The sequence below is a fragment of the Phyllobates terribilis genome, unplaced genomic scaffold (assembly GCF_046119375.1).
Source record: "Phyllobates terribilis strain yellow unplaced genomic scaffold, ASM4611937v1 Scaffold_27__1_contigs__length_16484149, whole genome shotgun sequence".
In the NCBI taxonomy this organism is placed as follows: Eukaryota; Metazoa; Chordata; class Amphibia; order Anura; family Dendrobatidae; genus Phyllobates; species Phyllobates terribilis.
In genome coordinates this window covers 13,253,105-13,271,454 of record NW_027362787.1, presented here as the reverse complement: position 1 = coordinate 13,271,454, position 18,350 = coordinate 13,253,105, and the positions used below count along the sequence as shown (strand labels likewise).

General features: G+C 45.3%; 14 non-coding genes and 1 pseudogene across 14 annotated transcripts; all 15 read right to left on the bottom strand.

Moving 5' to 3' along the window:
* Positions 1 to 224: 224 nt before the first annotated feature.
* LOC141177666 (U2 spliceosomal RNA) lies at positions 225 to 406 on the bottom strand. The gene has a single exon (XR_012254240.1). It is a non-coding gene; the product is annotated as a U2 spliceosomal RNA (small nuclear RNA).
* Positions 407 to 930: 524 nt separating this feature from the next.
* Positions 931 to 1,046, bottom strand: LOC141178079 (U2 spliceosomal RNA; annotated as a pseudogene).
* A 1,115-nt stretch (positions 1,047 to 2,161) lies between these two features.
* On the bottom strand, positions 2,162 to 2,352 carry LOC141176989 (U2 spliceosomal RNA). Its single transcript, XR_012253626.1, has one exon. It is a non-coding gene; the product is annotated as a U2 spliceosomal RNA (small nuclear RNA).
* Positions 2,353 to 3,467: 1,115 nt separating this feature from the next.
* On the bottom strand, positions 3,468 to 3,658 carry LOC141176988 (U2 spliceosomal RNA). Its single transcript, XR_012253625.1, has one exon. It is a non-coding gene; the product is annotated as a U2 spliceosomal RNA (small nuclear RNA).
* Positions 3,659 to 4,773: 1,115 nt separating this feature from the next.
* LOC141176987 (U2 spliceosomal RNA) lies at positions 4,774 to 4,964 on the bottom strand. Its single transcript, XR_012253624.1, has one exon. It is a non-coding gene; the product is annotated as a U2 spliceosomal RNA (small nuclear RNA).
* Positions 4,965 to 6,079: 1,115 nt separating this feature from the next.
* LOC141176986 (U2 spliceosomal RNA) lies at positions 6,080 to 6,270 on the bottom strand. The gene has a single exon (XR_012253623.1). It is a non-coding gene; the product is annotated as a U2 spliceosomal RNA (small nuclear RNA).
* Positions 6,271 to 7,385: 1,115 nt separating this feature from the next.
* On the bottom strand, positions 7,386 to 7,576 carry LOC141177609 (U2 spliceosomal RNA). The gene has a single exon (XR_012254188.1). It is a non-coding gene; the product is annotated as a U2 spliceosomal RNA (small nuclear RNA).
* Positions 7,577 to 8,691: 1,115 nt separating this feature from the next.
* Positions 8,692 to 8,882, bottom strand: LOC141176985 (U2 spliceosomal RNA). Its single transcript, XR_012253622.1, has one exon. It is a non-coding gene; the product is annotated as a U2 spliceosomal RNA (small nuclear RNA).
* Positions 8,883 to 9,997: 1,115 nt separating this feature from the next.
* Positions 9,998 to 10,188, bottom strand: LOC141177455 (U2 spliceosomal RNA). The gene has a single exon (XR_012254048.1). It is a non-coding gene; the product is annotated as a U2 spliceosomal RNA (small nuclear RNA).
* A 1,112-nt stretch (positions 10,189 to 11,300) lies between these two features.
* Positions 11,301 to 11,491, bottom strand: LOC141176984 (U2 spliceosomal RNA). Its single transcript, XR_012253621.1, has one exon. It is a non-coding gene; the product is annotated as a U2 spliceosomal RNA (small nuclear RNA).
* A 1,112-nt stretch (positions 11,492 to 12,603) lies between these two features.
* On the bottom strand, positions 12,604 to 12,794 carry LOC141176983 (U2 spliceosomal RNA). Its single transcript, XR_012253620.1, has one exon. It is a non-coding gene; the product is annotated as a U2 spliceosomal RNA (small nuclear RNA).
* A 1,115-nt stretch (positions 12,795 to 13,909) lies between these two features.
* LOC141176981 (U2 spliceosomal RNA) lies at positions 13,910 to 14,100 on the bottom strand. Its single transcript, XR_012253619.1, has one exon. It is a non-coding gene; the product is annotated as a U2 spliceosomal RNA (small nuclear RNA).
* Positions 14,101 to 15,209: 1,109 nt separating this feature from the next.
* LOC141176979 (U2 spliceosomal RNA) lies at positions 15,210 to 15,400 on the bottom strand. The gene has a single exon (XR_012253617.1). It is a non-coding gene; the product is annotated as a U2 spliceosomal RNA (small nuclear RNA).
* A 1,115-nt stretch (positions 15,401 to 16,515) lies between these two features.
* LOC141176978 (U2 spliceosomal RNA) lies at positions 16,516 to 16,706 on the bottom strand. The gene has a single exon (XR_012253616.1). It is a non-coding gene; the product is annotated as a U2 spliceosomal RNA (small nuclear RNA).
* Positions 16,707 to 17,821: 1,115 nt separating this feature from the next.
* On the bottom strand, positions 17,822 to 18,012 carry LOC141176977 (U2 spliceosomal RNA). Its single transcript, XR_012253615.1, has one exon. It is a non-coding gene; the product is annotated as a U2 spliceosomal RNA (small nuclear RNA).
* Positions 18,013 to 18,350: the final 338 nt, after the last annotated feature.

The following is an 18,350-nucleotide window of genomic DNA, read 5'->3' as shown; positions in this document are numbered from 1 at the left end:
CTAGAAAGATAGCATTGCATCACATTACATGGCAATGCAATGCACAGTTGCTGAAGTTGAACCAAAATGAGCTTGTAATCTGGCTTCTGCAACTTTGAACATGAAAAATCCAATGAGGAGAAGAAAAGCAAAGCCAAAGAGTCCATCCCAAAATCCGACAAACAAGCAAAATGAACAAAAAACATTGAATTCAATTCTTTCTGATTTTAGAAACTGCATTAAAGAAGGGGTGCACCGGTCCTGGAGATACTGCAATACCAGGTCAATGCGTGGAGTGGACAGAGCAAGCTCTTTTTCCATCTCCCTGTTCTAAAAATCCATTTAATATATGGTCCCCAGATAGGGGACGTATCAGATATTAAACTGATAAGAACAGATTTTTTGATTGAAGCTGCATCCAAGGCACTGAAAAATGTGACCGAAGTCACACCAAAACAGCGCACGAGGCGAGGATTCATGTGGACCCTTCCCGGAGGAGAGGGTCCCCAATAAACCATCCCCATCCCTCCAAGCCAGAAGGCCACAGCGAGGGTCAGGGATCTCCGATGCTCTCCCTAGCCGAAGCCGGAGAAGAGCCGTTTTCGTGCTCCCAGCTTCCATCTAGGCTGCCACCCTAGTGGAGCTGGAGCCTGTGTTGGTTTCTCAGCCCAAAGCTGACCGGACCTCCGACCGGGTTTATAAAAATTCCCCTTCCTAGCCCGGAGGCCAGGAATAGGGGGGGTTGCTCAGAAAGTATGATTGGCAAAGGTGCGGCGTGCAACGAAGCCAAGTCTTTCTGGGGTTCCCAGTCCCAGTAAGCTTGGACTCCCACCAGGGCGCCTACTCCTGGGGCACATTGCTCCAAAGCCCTCACACTTACCCAGCCTAGTGACTTCGATCCTGGAGGGCCATGTTTTCCATCAGATAACTCTATGAGCCACCTGGCGTACTAACAAGTGCACCAAACCAGTGTGTAATATGCATCAATTTACTAGGGCAGCCCAAGGACAAAACTGCCTTTTCAAAAGATACTACACTTGATCTTAGCCAAAAGGCCGAGAAGCGATAACCAGAATTGGTTTCAAACTACGGAGCCACCCAAGGATCCTGAAAAGTCCATTTGTGGAGATGAGCTCCTGGACTCCCGTTAAGAAGACATGTTGTCAACCTCTAGATCCCTTACATGCCTGCACTTTTCGGCTTGCTGCTGCTGCAATCCACGCGTTTTAGATCTGCATAACTCCACCTCTTTAAACACAGCACCTTCACCCCCTGCTGTTCCCACCCGCCTCAACACCGTTGGAAGGGAGGAGAACCAATTAAGGCGGGGGGTGGGGTGGAACGAGCAGCTGTCTACCCTTAGCAGGAGGGCTCCTGATTACATACCTCTCCTGCTGCTGCTGCTGCTGGCTGTCCAGCAGCAGACTGAAGGTGGCTGCTGCTGTGCACAGGTATATAAAGGCTCAGAGCCTATTATGACACGCGCAGCCAGCGTTCCATTGCCACATTCCATCTACTGCAGGCAGGATACCTGGCTGGCTGAATGTCGCTGAGAAGCTCACAGAGACCGCCATAAGCAACAGTTTAACAGAATGCCACAGACTAATCAACCAAACTTTTTGGGTTGGGTTCTCTTTTATAGTCTGCAGGCATTAAATGAAAGAAGTCAGTGTTCCAGCAGAAGGAGACAACGTTTCAGAAAAGGCATTGTAGCAAACCAAAAAAGAAATTTTAAGCGCAGCAGAGTAACCAGCGCACATACCTGTTAGCTCAGGTGAGTTTAAAAGGCTGCTGTTGATAACAAGGGCATTTGCTAAATAGATGGTGTGTGTGCAACAATATACTGAAAGGTCAATTATATTGTGCAGCTTATCTCACCACCTGTAGTTATTTAGGTGAAAGCTCCAAAATGCTTGCCTAATATGTCTGTTTATCCAAAAGGAAGTAAAAAGGGAGAGCTAGAAAGATAGCATTGCATCACATTACATGGCAATGCAATGCACAGTTGCTGAAGTTGAACCAAAATGAGCTTGTAATCTGGCTTCTGCAACTTTGAACATGAAAAATCCAATGAGGAGAAGAAAAGCAAAGCCAAAGAGTCCATCCCAAAATCCGACAAACAAGCAAAATGAACAAAAAACATTGAATTCAATTCTTTCTGATTTTAGAAACTGCATTAAAGAAGGGGTGCACCGGTCCTGGAGATACTGCAATACCAGGTCAATGCGTGGAGTGGACAGAGCAAGCTCTTTTTCCATCTCCCTGTTCTAAAAATCCATTTAATATATGGTCCCCAGATAGGGGACGTATCAGATATTAAACTGATAAGAACAGATACTACACTTGATCTTAGCCAAAAGGCCGAGAAGCGATAACCAGAATTGGTTTCAAACTACGGAGCCACCCAAGGATCCTGAAAAGTCCATTTGTGGAGATGAGCTCCTGGACTCCCGTTAAGAAGACATGTTGTCAACCTCTAGATCCCTTACATGCCTGCACTTTTCGGCTTGCTGCTGCTGCAATCCACGCGTTTTAGATCTGCATAACTCCACCTCTTTAAACACAGCACCTTCACCCCCTGCTGTTCCCACCCGCCTCAACACCGTTGGAAGGGAGGAGAACCAATTAAGGCGGGGGGTGGGGTGGAACGAGCAGCTGTCTACCCTTAGCAGGAGGGCTCCTGATTACATACCTCTCCTGCTGCTGCTGCTGCTGGCTGTCCAGCAGCAGACTGAAGGTGGCTGCTGCTGTGCACAGGTATATAAAGGCTCAGAGCCTATTATGACACGCGCAGCCAGCGTTCCATTGCCACATTCCATCTACTGCAGGCAGGATACCTGGCTGGCTGAATGTCGCTGAGAAGCTCACAGAGACCGCCATAAGCAACAGTTTAACAGAATGCCACAGACTAATCAACCAAACTTTTTGGGTTGGGTTCTCTTTTATAGTCTGCAGGCATTAAATGAAAGAAGTCAGTGTTCCAGCAGAAGGAGACAACGTTTCAGAAAAGGCATTGTAGCAAACCAAAAAAGAAATTTTAAGCGCAGCAGAGTAACCAGCGCACATACCTGTTAGCTCAGGTGAGTTTAAAAGGCTGCTGTTGATAACAAGGGCATTTGCTAAATAGATGGTGTGTGTGCAACAATATACTGAAAGGTCAATTATATTGTGCAGCTTATCTCACCACCTGTAGTTATTTAGGTGAAAGCTCCAAAATGCTTGCCTAATATGTCTGTTTATCCAAAAGGAAGTAAAAAGGGAGAGCTAGAAAGATAGCATTGCATCACATTACATGGCAATGCAATGCACAGTTGGTGAAGTTGAACCAAAATGAGCTTGTAATCTGGCTTCTGCAACTTTGAACATGAAAAATCCAATGAGGAGAAGAAAAGCAAAGCCAAAGAGTCCATCCCAAAATCCGACAAACAAGCAAAATGAACAAAAAACATTGAATTCAATTCTTTCTGATTTTAGAAACTGCATTAAAGAAGGGGTGCACCGGTCCTGGAGATACTGCAATACCAGGTCAATGCGTGGAGTGGACAGAGCAAGCTCTTTTTCCATCTCCCTGTTCTAAAAATCCATTTAATATATGGTCCCCAGATAGGGGACGTATCAGATATTAAACTGATAAGAACAGATACTACACTTGATCTTAGCCAAAAGGCCGAGAAGCGATAACCAGAATTGGTTTCAAACTACGGAGCCACCCAAGGATCCTGAAAAGTCCATTTGTGGAGATGAGCTCCTGGACTCCCGTTAAGAAGACATGTTGTCAACCTCTAGATCCCTTACATGCCTGCACTTTTCGGCTTGCTGCTGCTGCAATCCACGCGTTTTAGATCTGCATAACTCCACCTCTTTAAACACAGCACCTTCACTCCCTGCTGTTCCCACCCGCCTCAACACCGTTGGAAGGGAGGAGAACCAATTAAGGCGGGGGGTGGGGTGGAACGAGCAGCTGTCTACCCTTAGCAGGAGGGCTCCTGATTACATACCTCTCCTGCTGCTGCTGCTGCTGGCTGTCCAGCAGCAGACTGAAGGTGGCTGCTGCTGTGCACAGGTATATAAAGGCTCAGAGCCTATTATGACACGCGCAGCCAGCGTTCCATTGCCACATTCCATCTACTGCAGGCAGGATACCTGGCTGGCTGAATGTCGCTGAGAAGCTCACAGAGACCGCCATAAGCAATAGTTTAACAGAATGCCACAGACTAATCAACCAAACTTTTTGGGTTGGGTTCTCTTTTATAGTCTGCAGGCATTAAATGAAAGAAGTCAGTGTTCCAGCAGAAGGAGACAACGTTTCAGAAAAGGCATTGTAGCAAACCAAAAAAGAAATTTTAAGCGCAGCAGAGTAACCAGCGCACATACCTGTTAGCTCAGGTGAGTTTAAAAGGCTGCTGTTGATAACAAGGGCATTTGCTAAATAGATGGTGTGTGTGCAACAATATACTGAAAGGTCAATTATATTGTGCAGCTTATCTCACCACCTGTAGTTATTTAGGTGAAAGCTCCAAAATGCTTGCCTAATATGTCTGTTTATCCAAAAGGAAGTAAAAAGGGAGAGCTAGAAAGATAGCATTGCATCACATTACATGGCAATGCAATGCACAGTTGCTGAAGTTGAACCAAAATGAGCTTGTAATCTGGCTTCTGCAACTTTGAACATGAAAAATCCAATGAGGAGAAGAAAAGCAAAGCCAAAGAGTCCATCCCAAAATCCGACAAACAAGCAAAATGAACAAAAAACATTGAATTCAATTCTTTCTGATTTTAGAAACTGCATTAAAGAAGGGGTGCACCGGTCCTGGAGATACTGCAATACCAGGTCAATGCGTGGAGTGGACAGAGCAAGCTCTTTTTCCATCTCCCTGTTCTAAAAATCCATTTAATATATGGTCCCCAGATAGGGGACGTATCAGATATTAAACTGATAAGAACAGATACTACACTTGATCTTAGCCAAAAGGCCGAGAAGCGATAACCAGAATTGGTTTCAAACTACGGAGCCACCCAAGGATCCTGAAAAGTCCATTTGTGGAGATGAGCTCCTGGACTCCCGTTAAGAAGACATGTTGTCAACCTCTAGATCCCTTACATGCCTGCACTTTTCGGCTTGCTGCTGCTGCAATCCACGCGTTTTAGATCTGCATAACTCCACCTCTTTAAACACAGCACCTTCACCCCCTGCTGTTCCCACCCGCCTCAACACCGTTGGAAGGGAGGAGAACCAATTAAGGCGGGGGGTGGGGTGGAACGAGCAGCTGTCTACCCTTAGCAGGAGGGCTCCTGATTACATACCTCTCCTGCTGCTGCTGCTGCTGGCTGTCCAGCAGCAGACTGAAGGTGGCTGCTGCTGTGCACAGGTATATAAAGGCTCAGAGCCTATTATGACACGCGCAGCCAGCGTTCCATTGCCACATTCCATCTACTGCAGGCAGGATACCTGGCTGGCTGAATGTCGCTGAGAAGCTCACAGAGACCGCCATAAGCAACAGTTTAACAGAATGCCACAGACTAATCAACCAAACTTTTTGGGTTGGGTTCTCTTTTATAGTCTGCAGGCATTAAATGAAAGAAGTCAGTGTTCCAGCAGAAGGAGACAACGTTTCAGAAAAGGCATTGTAGCAAACCAAAAAAGAAATTTTAAGCGCAGCAGAGTAACCAGCGCACATACCTGTTAGCTCAGGTGAGTTTAAAAGGCTGCTGTTGATAACAAGGGCATTTGCTAAATAGATGGTGTGTGTGCAACAATATACTGAAAGGTCAATTATATTGTGCAGCTTATCTCACCACCTGTAGTTATTTAGGTGAAAGCTCCAAAATGCTTGCCTAATATGTCTGTTTATCCAAAAGGAAGTAAAAAGGGAGAGCTAGAAAGATAGCATTGCATCACATTACATGGCAATGCAATGCACAGTTGCTGAAGTTGAACCAAAATGAGCTTGTAATCTGGCTTCTGCAACTTTGAACATGAAAAATCCAATGAGGAGAAGAAAAGCAAAGCCAAAGAGTCCATCCCAAAATCCGACAAACAAGCAAAATGAACAAAAAACATTGAATTTAATTCTTTCTGATTTTAGAAACTGCATTAAAGAAGGGGTGCACCGGTCCTGGAGATACTGCAATACCAGGTCAATGCGTGGAGTGGACAGAGCAAGCTCTTTTTCCATCTCCCTGTTCTAAAAATCCATTTAATATATGGTCCCCAGATAGGGGACGTATCAGATATTAAACTGATAAGAACAGATACTACACTTGATCTTAGCCAAAAGGCCGAGAAGCGATAACCAGAATTGGTTTCAAACTACGGAGCCACCCAAGGATCCTGAAAAGTCCATTTGTGGAGATGAGCTCCTGGACTCCCGTTAAGAAGACATGTTGTCAACCTCTAGATCCCTTACATGCCTGCACTTTTCGGCTTGCTGCTGCTGCAATCCACGCGTTTTAGATCTGCATAACTCCACCTCTTTAAACACAGCACCTTCACCCCCTGCTGTTCCCACCCGCCTCAACACCGTTGGAAGGGAGGAGAACCAATTAAGGCGGGGAGTGGGGTGGAACGAGCAGCTGTCTACCCTTAGCAGGAGGGCTCCTGATTACATACCTCTCCTGCTGCTGCTGCTGCTGGCTGTCCAGCAGCAGACTGAAGGTGGCTGCTGCTGTGCACAGGTATATAAAGGCTCAGAGCCTATTATGACACGCGCAGCCAGCGTTCCATTGCCACATTCCATCTACTGCAGGCAGGATACCTGGCTGGCTGAATGTCGCTGAGAAGCTCACAGAGACCGCCATAAGCAACAGTTTAACAGAATGCCACAGACTAATCAACCAAACTTTTTGGGTTGGGTTCTCTTTTATAGTCTGCAGGCATTAAATGAAAGAAGTCAGTGTTCCAGCAGAAGGAGACAACGTTTCAGAAAAGGCATTGTAGCAAACCAAAAAAGAAATTTTAAGCGCAGCAGAGTAACCAGCGCACATACCTGTTATCCCAGGTGAGTTTAAAAGGCTGCTGTTGATAACAAGGGCATTTGCTAAATAGCTGGTGTGTGTGCAACAATATACTGAAAGGTCAATTATATTGTGCAGCTTATCTCACCACCTGTAGTTATTTAGGTGAAAGCTCCAAAATGCTTGCCTAATATGTCTGTTTATCCAAAAGGAAGTAAAAAGGGAGAGCTAGAAAGATAGCATTGCATCACATTACATGGCAATGCAATGCACAGTTGCTGAAGTTGAACCAAAATGAGCTTGTAATCTGGCTTCTGCAACTTTGAACATGAAAAATCCAATGAGGAGAAGAAAAGCAAAGCCAAAGAGTCCATCCCAAAATCCGACAAACAAGCAAAATGAACAAAAAACATTGAATTCAATTCTTTCTGATTTTAGAAACTGCATTAAAGAAGGGGTGCACCGGTCCTGGAGATACTGCAATACCAGGTCAATGCGTGGAGTGGACAGAGCAAGCTCTTTTTCCATCTCCCTGTTCTAAAAATCCATTTAATATATGGTCCCCAGAAAGGGGACGTATCAGATATTAAACTGATAAGAACAGATACTACACTTGATCTTAACCAAAAGGCCGAGAAGCGATAACCAGAATTGGTTTCAAACTACGGAGCCACCCAAGGATCCTGAAAAGTCCATTTGTGGAGATGAGCTCCTGGACTCCCGTTAAGAAGACATGTTGTCAACCTCTAGATCCCTTACATGCCTGCACTTTTCGGCTTGCTGCTGCTGCAATCCACGCGTTTTAGATCTGCATAACTCCACCTCTTTAAACACAGCACCTTCACCCCCTGCTGTTCCCACCCGCCTCAACACCGTTGGAAGGGAGGAGAACCAATTAAGGCGGGGGGTGGGGTGGAACGAGCAGCTGTCTACCCTTAGCAGGAGGGCTCCTGATTACATACCTCTCCTGCTGCTGCTGCTGCTGGCTGTCCAGCAGCAGACTGAAGGTGGCTGTTGCTGTGCACAGGTATATAAAGGCTCAGAGCCTATTATGACACGCGCAGCCAGCGTTCCATTGCCACATTCCATCTACTGCAGGCAGGATACCTGGCTGGCTGAATGTCGCTGAGAAGCTCACAGAGACCGCCATAAGCAACAGTTTAACAGAATGCCACAGACTAATCAACCAAACTTTTTGGGTTGGGTTCTCTTTTATAGTCTGCAGGCATTAAATGAAAGAAGTCAGTGTTCCAGCAGAAGGAGACAACGTTTCAGAAAAGGCATTGTAGCAAACCAAAAAAGAAATTTTAAGCGCAGCAGAGTAACCAGCGCACATACCTGTTATCCCAGGTGAGTTTAAAAGGCTGCTGTTGATAACAAGGGCATTTGCTAAATAGCTGGTGTGTGTGCAACAATATACTGAAAGGTCAATTATATTGTGCAGCTTATCTCACCACCTGTAGTTATTTAGGTGAAAGCTCCAAAATGCTTGCCTAATATGTCTGTTTATCCAAAAGGAAGTAAAAAGGGAGAGCTAGAAAGATAGCATTGCATCACATTACATGGCAATGCAATGCACAGTTGCTGAAGTTGAACCAAAATGAGCTTGTAATCTGGCTTCTGCAACTTTGAACATGAAAAATCCAATGAGGAGAAGAAAAGCAAAGCCAAAGAGTCCATCCCAAAATCCGACAAACAAGCAAAATGAACAAAAAACATTGAATTCAATTCTTTCTGATTTTAGAAACTGCATTAAAGAAGGGGTGCACCGGTCCTGGAGATACTGCAATACCAGGTCAATGCGTGGAGTGGACAGAGCAAGCTCTTTTTCCATCTCCCTGTTCTAAAAATCCATTTAATATATGGTCCCCAGATAGGGGACGTATCAGATATTAAACTGATAAGAACAGATACTACACTTGATCTTAGCCAAAAGGCCGAGAAGCGATAACCAGAATTGGTTTCAAACTACGGAGCCACCCAAGGATCCTGAAAAGTCCATTTGTGGAGATGAGCTCCTGGACTCCCGTTAAGAAGACATGTTGTCAACCTCTAGATCCCTTACATGCCTGCACTTTTCGGCTTGCTGCTGCTGCAATCCACGCGTTTTAGATCTGCATAACTCCACCTCTTTAAACACAGCACCTTCACCCCCTGCTGTTCCCACCCGCCTCAACACCGTTGGAAGGGAGGAGAACCAATTAAGGCGGGGGGTGGGGTGGAACGAGCAGCTGTCTACCCTTAGCAGGAGGGCTCCTGATTACATACCTCTCCTGCTGCTGCTGCTGCTGGCTGTCCAGCAGCAGACTGAAGGTGGCTGCTGCTGTGCACAGGTATATAAAGGCTCAGAGCCTATTATGACACGCGCAGCCAGCGTTCCATTGCCACATTCCATCTACTGCAGGCAGGATACCTGGCTGGCTGAATGTCGCTGAGAAGCTCACAGAGACCGCCATAAGCAACAGTTTAACAGAATGCCACAGACTAATCAACCAAACTTTTTGGGTTGGGTTCTCTTTTATAGTCTGCAGGCATTAAATGAAAGAAGTCAGTGTTCCAGCAGAAGGAGACAACGTTTCAGAAAAGGCATTGTAGCAAACCAAAAAAGAAATTTTAAGCGCAGCAGAGTAACCAGCGCACATACCTGTTAGCTCAGGTGAGTTTAAAAGGCTGCTGTTGATAACAAGGGCATTTGCTAAATAGATGGTGTGTGTGCAACAATATACTGAAAGGTCAATTATATTGTGCAGCTTATCTCACCACCTGTAGTTATTTAGGTGAAAGCTCCAAAATGCTTGCCTAATATGTCTGTTTATCCAAAAGGAAGTAAAAAGGGAGAGCTAGAAAGATAGCATTGCATCACATTACATGGCAATGCAATGCACAGTTGCTGAAGTTGAACCAAAATGAGCTTGTAATCTGGCTTCTGCAACTTTGAACATGAAAAATCCAATGAGGAGAAGAAAAGCAAAGCCAAAGAGTCCATCCCAAAATCCGACAAACAAGCAAAATGAACAAAAAACATTGAATTCAATTCTTTCTGATTTTAGAAACTGCATTAAAGAAGGGGTGCACCGGTCCTGGAGATACTGCAATACCAGGTCAATGCGTGGAGTGGACAGAGCAAGCTCTTTTTCCATCACCCTGTTCTAAAAATCCATTTAATATATGGTCCCCAGATAGGGGACGTATCAGATATTAAACTGATAAGAACAGATACTACACTTGATCTTAGCCAAAAGGCCGAGAAGCGATAACCAGAATTGGTTTCAAACTACGGAGCCACCCAAGGATCCTGAAAAGTCCATTTGTGGAGATGAGCTCCTGGACTCCCGTTAAGAAGACATGTTGTCAACCTCTAGATCCCTTACATGCCTGCACTTTTCGGCTTGCTGCTGCTGCAATCCACGCGTTTTAGATCTGCATAACTCCACCTCTTTAAACACAGCACCTTCACCCCCTGCTGTTCCCACCCGCCTCAACACCGTTGGAAGGGAGGAGAACCAATTAAGGCGGGGGGTGGGGTGGAACGAGCAGCTGTCTACCCTTAGCAGGAGGGCTCCTGATTACATACCTCTCCTGCTGCTGCTGCTGCTGGCTGTCCAGCAGCAGACTGAAGGTGGCTGCTGCTGTGCACAGGTATATAAAGGCTCAGAGCCTATTATGACACGCGCAGCCAGCGTTCCATTGCCACATTCCATCTACTGCAGGCAGGATACCTGGCTGGCTGAATGTCGCTGAGAAGCTCACAGAGACCGCCATAAGCAACAGTTTAACAGAATGCCACAGACTAATCAACCAAACTTTTTGGGTTGGGTTCTCTTTTATAGTCTGCAGGCATTAAATGAAAGAAGTCAGTGTTCCAGCAGGAGACAACGTTTCAGAAAAGGCATTGTAGCAAACCAAAAAAGAAATTTTAAGCGCAGCAGAGTAACCAGCGCACATACCTGTTAGCTCAGGTGAGTTTAAAAGGCTGCTGTTGATAACAAGGGCATTTGCTAAATAGATGGTGTGTGTGCAACAATATACTGAAAGGTCAATTATATTGTGCAGCTTATCTCACCACCTGTAGTTATTTAGGTGAAAGCTCCAAAATGCTTGCCTAATATGTCTGTTTATCCAAAAGGAAGTAAAAAGGGAGAGCTAGAAAGATAGCATTGCATCACATTACATGGCAATGCAATGCACAGTTGCTGAAGTTGAACCAAAATGAGCTTGTAATCTGGCTTCTGCAACTTTGAACATGAAAAATCCAATGAGGAGAAGAAAAGCAAAGCCAAAGAGTCCATCCCAAAATCCGACAAACAAGCAAAATGAACAAAAAACATTGAATTCAATTCTTTCTGATTTTAGAAACTGCATTAAAGAAGGGGTGCACCGGTCCTGGAGATACTGCAATACCAGGTCAATGCGTGGAGTGGACAGAGCAAGCTCTTTTTCCATCTCCCTGTTCTAAAAATCCATTTAATATATGGTCCCCAGATAGGGGACGTATCAGATATTAAACTGATAAGAACAGATACTACACTTGATCTTAGCCAAAAGGCCGAGAAGCGATAACCAGAATTGGTTTCAAACTACGGAGCCACCCAAGGATCCTGAAAAGTCCATTTGTGGAGATGAGCTCCTGGACTCCCGTTAAGAAGACATGTTGTCAACCTCTAGATCCCTTACATGCCTGCACTTTTCGGCTTGCTGCTGCTGCAATCCACGCGTTTTAGATCTGCATAACTCCACCTCTTTAAACACAGCACCTTCACCCCCTGCTGTTCCCACCCGCCTCAACACCGTTGGAAGGGAGGAGAACCAATTAAGGCGGGGGGTGGGGTGGAACGAGCAGCTGTCTACCCTTAGCAGGAGGGCTCCTGATTACATACCTCTCCTGCTGCTGCTGCTGCTGGCTGTCCAGCAGCAGACTGAAGGTGGCTGCTGCTGTGCACAGGTATATAAAGGCTCAGAGCCTATTATGACACGCGCAGCCAGCGTTCCATTGCCACATTCCATCTACTGCAGGCAGGATACCTGGCTGGCTGAATGTCGCTGAGAAGCTCACAGAGACCGCCATAAGCAACAGTTTAACAGAATGCCACAGACTAATCAACCAAACTTTTTGGGTTGGGTTCTCTTTTATAGTCTGCAGGCATTAAATGAAAGAAGTCAGTGTTCCAGCAGGAGACAACGTTTCAGAAAAGGCATTGTAGCAAACCAAAAAAGAAATTTTAAGCGCAGCAGAGTAACCAGCGCACATACCTGTTAGCTCAGGTGAGTTTAAAAGGCTGCTGTTGATAACAAGGGCATTTGCTAAATAGATGGTGTGTGTGCAACAATATACTGAAAGGTCAATTATATTGTGCAGCTTATCTCACCACCTGTAGTTATTTAGGTGAAAGCTCCAAAATGCTTGCCTAATATGTCTGTTTATCCAAAAGGAAGTAAAAAGGGAGAGCTAGAAAGATAGCATTGCATCACATTACATGGCAATGCAATGCACAGTTGCTGAAGTTGAACCAAAATGAGCTTGTAATCTGGCTTCTGCAACTTTGAACATGAAAAATCCAATGAGGAGAAGAAAAGCAAAGCCAAAGAGTCCATCCCAAAATCCGACAAACAAGCAAAATGAACAAAAAACATTGAATTCAATTCTTTCTGATTTTAGAAACTGCATTAAAGAAGGGGTGCACCGGTCCTGGAGATACTGCAATACCAGGTCAATGCGTGGAGTGGACAGAGCAAGCTCTTTTTCCATCTCCCTGTTCTAAAAATCCATTTAATATATGGTCCCCAGATAGGGGACGTATCAGATATTAAACTGATAAGAACAGATACTACACTTGATCTTAGCCAAAAGGCCGAGAAGCGATAACCAGAATTGGTTTCAAACTACGGAGCCACCCAAGGATCCTGAAAAGTCCATTTGTGGAGATGAGCTCCTGGACTCCCGTTAAGAAGACATGTTGTCAACCTCTAGATCCCTTACATGCCTGCACTTTTCGGCTTGCTGCTGCTGCAATCCACGCGTTTTAGATCTGCATAACTCCACCTCTTTAAACACAGCACCTTCACCCCCTGCTGTTCCCACCCGCCTCAACACCGTTGGAAGGGAGGAGAACCAATTAAGGCGGGGGGTGGGGTGGAACGAGCAGCTGTCTACCCTTAGCAGGAGGGCTCCTGATTACATACCTCTCCTGCTGCTGCTGCTGCTGGCTGTCCAGCAGCAGACTGAAGGTGGCTGCTGCTGTGCACAGGTATATAAAGGCTCAGAGCCTAATATGACACGCGCAGCCAGCGTTCCATTGCCACATTCCATCTACTGCAGGCAGGATACCTGGCTGGCTGAATGTCGCTGAGAAGCTCACAGAGACCGCCATAAGCAACAGTTTAACAGAATGCCACAGACTAATCAACCAAACTTTTTGGGTTGGGTTCTCTTTTATAGTCTGCAGGCATTAAATGAAAGAAGTCAGTGTTCCAGCAGAAGGAGACAACGTTTCAGAAAAGGCATTGTAGCAAACCAAAAAAGAAATTTTAAGCGCAGCAGAGTAACCAGCGCACATACCTGTTAGCTCAGGTGAGTTTAAAAGGCTGCTGTTGATAACAAGGGCATTTGCTAAATAGATGGTGTGTGTGCAACAATATACTGAAAGGTCAATTATATTGTGCAGCTTATCTCACCACCTGTAGTTATTTAGGTGAAAGCTCCAAAATGCTTGCCTAATATGTCTGTTTATCCAAAAGGAAGTAAAAAGGGAGAGCTAGAAAGATAGCATTGCATCACATTACATGGCAATGCAATGCACAGTTGCTGAAGTTGAACCAAAATGAGCTTGTAATCTGGCTTCTGCAACTTTGAACATGAAAAATCCAATGAGGAGAAGAAAAGCAAAGCCAAAGAGTCCATCCCAAAATCCGACAAACAAGCAAAATGAACAAAAAACATTGAATTCAATTCTTTCTGATTTTAGAAACTGCATTAAAGAAGGGGTGCACCGGTCCTGGAGATACTGCAATACCAGGTCAATGCGTGGAGTGGACAGAGCAAGCTCTTTTTCCATCTCCCTGTTCTAAAAATCCATTTAATATATGGTCCCCAGATAGGGGACGTATCAGATATTAAACTGATAAGAACAGATACTACACTTGATCTTAGCCAAAAGGCCGAGAAGCGATAACCAGAATTGGTTTCAAACTACGGAGCCACCCAAGGATCCTGAAAAGTCCATTTGTGGAGATGAGCTCCTGGACTCCCGTTAAGAAGACATGTTGTCAACCTCTAGATCCCTTACATGCCTGCACTTTTCGGCTTGCTGCTGCTGCAATCCACGCGTTTTAGATCTGCATAACTCCACCTCTTTAAACACAGCACCTTCACCCCCTGCTGTTCCCACCCGCCTCAACACCGTTGGAAGGGAGGAGAACCAATTAAGGCGGGGGGTGGGGTGGAACGAGCAGCTGTCTACCCTTAGCAGGAGGGCTCCTGATTACATACCTCTCCTGCTGCTGCTGGCTGTCCAGCAGCAGACTGAAGGTGGCTGCTGCTGTGCACAGGTATATAAAGGCTCAGAGCCTATTATGACACGCGCAGCCAGCGTTCCATTGCCACATTCCATCTACTGCAGGCAGGATACCTGGCTGGCTGAATGTCGCTGAGAAGCTCACAGAGACCGCCATAAGCAACAGTTTAACAGAATGCCACAGACTAATCAACCAAACTTTTTGGGTTGGGTTCTCTTTTATAGTCTGCAGGCATTAAATGAAAGAAGTCAGTGTTCCAGCAGAAGGAGACAACGTTTCAGAAAAGGCATTGTAGCAAACCAAAAAAGAAATTTTAAGCGCAGCAGAGTAACCAGCGCACATACCTGTTAGCTCAGGTGAGTTTAAAAGGCTGCTGTTGATAACAAGGGCATTTGCTAAATAGATGGTGTGTGTGCAACAATATACTGAAAGGTCAATTATATTGTGCAGCTTATCTCACCACCTGTAGTTATTTAGGTGAAAGCTCCAAAATGCTTGCCTAATATGTCTGTTTATCCAAAAGGAAGTAAAAAGGGAGAGCTAGAAAGATAGCATTGCATCACATTACATGGCAATGCAATGCACAGTTGCTGAAGTTGAACCAAAATGAGCTTGTAATCTGGCTTCTGCAACTTTGAACATGAAAAATCCAATGAGGAGAAGAAAAGCAAAGCCAAAGAGTCCATCCCAAAATCCGACAAACAAGCAAAATGAACAAAAAACATTGAATTCAATTCTTTCTGATTTTAGAAACTGCATTAAAGAAGGGGTGCACCGGTCCTGGAGATACTGCAATACCAGGTCAATGCGTGGAGTGGACAGAGCAAGCTCTTTTTCCATCTCCCTGTTCTAAAAATCCATTTAATATATGGTCCCCAGATAGGGGACGTATCAGATATTAAACTGATAAGAACAGATACTACACTTGATCTTAGCCAAAAGGCCGAGAAGCGATAACCAGAATTGGTTTCAAACTACGGAGCCACCCAAGGATCCTGAAAAGTCCATTTGTGGAGATGAGCTCCTGGACTCCCGTTAAGAAGACATGTTGTCAACCTCTAGATCCCTTACATGCCTGCACTTTTCGGCTTGCTGCTGCTGCAATCCACGCGTTTTAGATCTGCATAACTCCACCTCTTTAAACACAGCACCTTCACCCCCTGCTGTTCCCACCCGCCTCAACACCGTTGGAAGGGAGGAGAACCAATTAAGGCGGGGGGTGGGGTGGAACGAGCAGCTGTCTACCCTTAGCAGGAGGGCTCCTGATTACATACCTCTCCTGCTGCTGCTGCTGCTGGCTGTCCAGCAGCAGACTGAAGGTGGCTGCTGCTGTGCACAGGTATATAAAGGCTCAGAGCCTATTATGACACGCGCAGCCAGCGTTCCATTGCCACATTCCATCTACTGCAGGCAGGATACCTGGCTGGCTGAATGTCGCTGAGAAGCTCACAGAGACCGCCATAAGCAACAGTTTAACAGAATGCCACAGACTAATCAACCAAACTTTTTGGGTTGGGTTCTCTTTTATAGTCTGCAGGCATTAAATGAAAGAAGTCAGTGTTCCAGCAGAAGGAGACAACGTTTCAGAAAAGGCATTGTAGCAAACCAAAAAAGAAATTTTAAGCGCAGCAGAGTAACCAGCGCACATACCTGTTAGCTCAGGTGAGTTTAAAAGGCTGCTGTTGATAACAAGGGCATTTGCTAAATAGATGGTGTGTGTGCAACAATATACTGAAAGGTCAATTATATTGTGCAGCTTATCTCACCACCTGTAGTTATTTAGGTGAAAGCTCCAAAATGCTTGCCTAATATGTCTGTTTATCCAAAAGGAAGTAAAAAGGGAGAGCTAGAAAGATAGCATTGCATCACATTACATGGCAATGCAATGCACAGTTGCTGAAGTTGAACCAAAATGAGCTTGTAATCTGGCTTCTGCAACTTTGAACATGAAAAATCCAATGAGGAGAAGAAAAGCAAAGCCAAAGAGTCCATCCCAAAATCCGACAAACAAGCAAAATGAACAAAAAACATTGAATTCAATTCTTTCTGATTTTAGAAACTGCATTAAAGAAGGGGTGCACCGGTCCTGGAGATACTGCAATACCAGGTCAATGCGTGGAGTGGACAGAGCAAGCTCTTTTTCCATCTCCCTGTTCTAAAAATCCATTTAATATATGGTCCCCAGATAGGGGACGTATCAGATATTAAACTGATAAGAACAGATACTACACTTGATCTTAGCCAAAAGGCCGAGAAGCGATAACCAGAATTGGTTTCAAACTACGGAGCCACCCAAGGATCCTGAAAAGTCCATTTGTGGAGATGAGCTCCTGGACTCCCGTTAAGAAGACATGTTGTCAACCTCTAGATCCCTTACATGCCTGCACTTTTCGGCTTGCTGCTGCTGCAATCCACGCGTTTTAGATCTGCATAACTCCACCTCTTTAAACACAGCACCTTCACCCCCTGCTGTTCCCACCCGCCTCAACACCGTTGGAAGGGAGGAGAACCAATTAAGGCGGGGGGTGGGGTGGAACGAGCAGCTGTCTACCCTTAGCAGGAGGGCTCCTGATTACATACCTCTCCTGCTGCTGCTGCTGCTGGCTGTCCAGCAGCAGACTGAAGGTGGCTGCTGCTGTGCACAGGTATATAAAGGCTCAGAGCCTATTATGACACGCGCAGCCAGCGTTCCATTGCCACATTCCATCTACTGCAGGCAGGATACCTGGCTGGCTGAATGTCGCTGAGAAGCTCACAGAGACCGCCATAAGCAACAGTTTAACAGAATGCCACAGACTAATCAACCAAACTTTTTGGGTTGGGTTCTCTTTTATAGTCTGCAGGCATTAAATGAAAGAAGTCAGTGTTCCAGCAGAAGGAGACAACGTTTCAGAAAAGGCATTGTAGCAAACCAAAAAAGAAATTTTAAGCGCAGCAGAGTAACCAGCGCACATACCTGTTAGCTCAGGTGAGTTTAAAAGGCTGCTGTTGATAACAAGGGCATTTGCTAAATAGATGGTGTGTGTGCAACAATATACTGAAAGGTCAATTATATTGTGCAGCTTATCTCACCACCTGTAGTTATTTAGGTGAAAGCTCCAAAATGCTTGCCTAATATGTCTGTTTATCCAAAAGGAAGTAAAAAGGGAGAGCTAGAAAGATAGCATTGCATCACATTACATGGCAATGCAATGCACAGTTGCTGAAGTTGAACCAAAATGAGCTTGTAATCTGGCTTCTGCAACTTTGAACATGAAAAATCCAATGAGGAGAAGAAAAGCAAAGCCAAAGAGTCCATCCCAAAATCCGACAAACAAGCAAAATGAACAAAAAACATTGAATTCAATTCTTTCTGATTTTAGAAACTGCATTAAAGAAGGGGTGCACCGGTCCTGGAGATACTGCAATACCAGGTCAATGCGTGGAGTGGACAGAGCAAGCTCTTTTTCCATCTCCCTGTTCTAAAAATCCATTTAATATATGGTCCCCAGATAGGGGACGTATCAGATATTAAACTGATAAGAACAGATACTACACTTGATCTTAGCCAAAAGGCCGAGAAGCGATAACCAGAATTGGTTTCAAACTACGGAGCCACCCAAGGATCCTGAAAAGTCCATTTGTGGAGATGAGCTCCTGGACTCCCGTTAAGAAGACATGTTGTCAACCTCTAGATCCCTTACATGCCTGCACTTTTCGGCTTGCTGCTGCTGCAATCCACGCGTTTTAGATCTGCATAACTCCACCTCTTTAAACACAGCACCTTCACCCCCTGCTGTTCCCACCCGCCTCAACACCGTTGGAAGGGAGGAGAACCAATTAAGGCGGGGGGTGGGGTGGAACGAGCAGCTGTCTACCCTTAGCAGGAGGGCTCCTGATTACATACCTCTCCTGCTGCTGCTGCT